The sequence below is a fragment of the Zingiber officinale genome, chromosome 5A (assembly GCF_018446385.1).
Source record: "Zingiber officinale cultivar Zhangliang chromosome 5A, Zo_v1.1, whole genome shotgun sequence".
In the NCBI taxonomy this organism is placed as follows: domain Eukaryota; kingdom Viridiplantae; phylum Streptophyta; class Magnoliopsida; order Zingiberales; family Zingiberaceae; genus Zingiber; species Zingiber officinale.
The window spans coordinates 70,820,417-70,823,984 of record NC_055994.1 but is presented as its reverse complement, the minus strand read 5'-3'; the positions used below and the strand labels follow the sequence as shown (position 1 = coordinate 70,823,984).

Below are 3,568 nucleotides of genomic sequence, written 5' to 3'. Positions count from 1 at the left end.
CAGATTCTGGACCAGATAGAGCGTCAACTGTGGAAATAAGACTATCCGGCTAGTTAAAGTCGGATGACAATATCATTCCGAAGAGGAGGCTACCTGGGAGCTCGAGAATACGATTCGAGCGCAATACCCCCATCTCTTCACTTGAGGGATGTGGGTTAATTTTCATTCAACATTTATACTATCTATTTATTGCTAGTACTTACTGATGGTAGATAATGAAATTTGGGGACTAAATTTTTATTAATGGGCGAGAATGTAAAATATGACAACAAAAATTAATTAAATAATAAAATTAAATAGAGGAATAACCTTAACGAAATTTTTTGGAATTTTTAGAAATTTTCTAAAATTTTTCAGAGGTCGTATGATGTAAGTTACGGGGATAAATATTGGACAACGGAAAAGTCTGTTTAAGGTACCCTAATTTAACGAGGAAAAGTTGAATTTTTCCTTTTCTTTTCTTTTTCTTTTCCTCTTTCCCTTCATTCTCACCCGTTCCCTAAACGCCCGATCCCCTCTCCTTCTCCCCTCTAGAGACCCTTTCTCTCCCTCTCCCTCATGCGACGACGAACCCGATCATCTTCCTCTTCCTCTTCCTTATCTCCTCCTCTCACCGTCGGTTGAGCTACCCTCCCGATCCTTCCTCCCTCACCCTCTTGCGATGCCGGCCAAGCTTCTGCTTCCCCATATCTTCCTTACTTCCGGCGGAGCAGCGCCGACCACGGATCTCTCCGGCGTGCCCTAGATTGGGTCCATAGTCGCCGAGCCCTATGCCATCGACGCCATCTCCTTATCTTCCTCCGATCACAACCGATGCCGACGCCCTGCTTCTCACGATCTCTCTCTCTCGCGCGCATGAAGTCGCCCCCTCTCAGCCGATCGCCAGTCGCCCGCACCTGCCACTAACTGACGAAGACCTTCCCCTTTGTCGGAGACCAGATGAGTGACGCAGCCGACCCTTTGCTCAGCTGCGTGCCCTAGCCTCCAGCCTTGTGCCCTAGCCTCCATATCCAACGCCGAAAAGGGGCTTGCTGCACTGATCTTCGCCAGGGCAGGCCACGACCAGCGCCATGGTGACCACAAGTTGTTGCACCAATCGTCACAGCCACGTCTGAGTCCTAGTTGGTTGGAGTTGATCATGAGCGGTTTTTCTAGACAGTTGCTTTCTTCTTCAGTGCTCTGGTATCGATCTACTGTCGGCAACCTATTCCTTACTGATCTCAATAGTCGTTAGGCCTAGCCGTCGGAGAGGGAACAACCGATTCGGTAAGATTTGGTTGGTATTAGGTTAATAGGGATCAGATTTCATGTTCTGTTGGATGTTGAGATTGTTATGTGACTGAGCATTCTTGTCTCTTGCTCACCAGGGGTATCCAGTGTTGAATCTCAATATGGTAGTGGCGAATTCTTGGTCTTTTCTTGATCCGAGCAGCGAGGTGAATTTCCAACATGTGAGGTATTGATTTTGGGAATCTAGGAATTTGATCTTGTTGTAGATTTAGGTTCTACGGTAGTTAGATGAAGAATGGAATTTTTACTAGATTTGGTTTAGTTTAGATTAAAATCCAATGGAATAGTGGACCGATTAGGGTAAGGAAACTAACCCTAGTTGACTAAGGGATTAAATTTAGGTAGGGTGAATGAGCATGTTGATTAGGGTTTTCCCTAATTAGGTTGGACATTTTCTTTAGCTACTTAATTCATTTGAATTTAGCTAAATAAAACTATACATGTATGATTTATTACATGACTCTGATTTGTGACGAGTTACCTTATGTGGCATTACCTTTGGCACGCGCGCTATTGGAAGCGGGTACCTTGACTTATCTCTTTTGATATGTCAACTTGGTATCTGCTGAGTGTTAGACTCACCCCGTTGATATTTTATTATTTCAAGTTGAGGCCGTTAGGAGGTTCCAGTTGCTAGTCCCCTGGTCACGAGAGGTTACGTATTAGTCTTGTGGTTTTCTGTTTGTTTCGGGCTTATATTGGTTTTGCACTATGGACTGTATGGTTTTTCTTAAGACATTGTGATGGTTGGATTTTGCTTGCTTAGTAGATTTGCAATTGTTATGTTTCACTACGCGCCTGTCGATCGGCAGAAGAGGTAAGTTTAGATGTTGTTTTTTATTTCTTTTGTATTGTGATGACAGTAGGAGGTTGTTTTGATATAAACTGCGTGGTTTGTTTAGATAATTTTTTGTTGTTATTGTTCCGCCCATGTTGATCGAGGTATATATGGCCATGAGAGCATGTAGTATAGCTTCATATTATCACCCGTACAAAAGAGATGTAGCCGAAATTTCTTCTGATAGGAATTATCTGGGACGTGACAAAAGATCTTTGCATTGCAACTACTTTGTTGTGGATAGGTGCGTGATCAACTTTCAAATAATATTTGTCTTTTATTATATGTAAGACAACATTGATTATTTGAAATTTTTTATACTTATGGTAATATGAGTGCTTACAGTATATCCACTAATGTAGTTTCTGTATTGTAGATTTAGTTGATTCAATCGTGTGGAGGTAGTGGTTGTGGCCTAAATTTTTAATTCTCTAGTTGAAATCCATCTTGCATTAGAGTTTGGAATGGGGCGTATAAAATGTATTCTTGGAAAATGCTAATATGATACTTGGACTTTTAATGTATTTTTGTTAGTGAGAGAATTGGTCATTATTTAAGTGCACTTTTTGTGCTTTGATCTAACCCAAGTATCTATATGATTCGGTTTTATTTTTTACATTTTGTGTTCACTTATGGATTTATAAGTCTTTCTTTTGGTTGCTTTCTCAAGGTCGTACTCTATTAGTGAGAAATATAGTTGTTAAGGTTCATACGAAAAAATGTCATTTTTGAACAACCATAGTTTTTTTGGCAAAATAGTCATATTTCTCCGTGTAATAGAACATATGTTGTAGTGATTGGTTGTGATTTTTTCTTTAAAAAACCATAGGAAACAATAACATTGTCGTTCAGAAAAAAAATACTTCAAAGCCATTTTTTCGGCTAAGCAACCATATTGTACCTTATCATACATATCTTGCAGTATTTGGTTGTGTTTTTTTTCCAAAAAACATAGGAAACAGTAATACTTTTGTTTGAAAAAATAATTATTTACATGGGAGAGAGAGAAGGTCTTTCTTTCGCTTTCTATTTGTGTTCTGTATCATTACTCAGGGAAAAAAATATATGGACGTTCAAGAATTTTTTTGTCATAGAGACAGTAGTTTGGAAGATATCATGAATAAAGAATAATTACTTTCATTTTTTATGGAAGAGAGGATTTATAAATATGATATATAAATAATTATCCATATTTTTTTCTTCTTATTAATCGGCTCTTCCATTATCCACATCATCCACGAGTTGTTATGTCTTTGCTTTTAACTTTGTTAAATACAAAAATTTAAAAAGCGCCCATAATCATTAATATAATAAAAAAGTATTCCTCTTTTGAAATTTATCATATTAATTTTAAAATATTTTGATACACCAAATAATTTTATTGCTTTATTAAAATTTAATCAAATTAAAAATAAGCTTTACCTGCAATCTTGTTTTAAC

The 3,568-nt window shown here is 38.0% G+C and overlaps 1 long non-coding RNA gene across 2 annotated transcripts; it reads left to right on the top strand.

The window, feature by feature from the left end:
- The first annotated feature begins 490 nt into the window (after positions 1 to 490).
- Positions 491 to 2,617, top strand: LOC121980561. 2 transcript variants are annotated; one of them, XR_006111588.1, is made up of 3 exons: positions 491 to 1,266; positions 1,368 to 2,372; positions 2,505 to 2,617. It is a non-coding gene; the product is annotated as an uncharacterized LOC121980561 (long non-coding RNA). The 2 variants fall into 2 exon arrangements; XR_006111587.1 differs by having other exon boundaries at positions 1,368 to 2,617.
- The last annotated feature ends 951 nt before the right edge of the window (positions 2,618 to 3,568 follow it).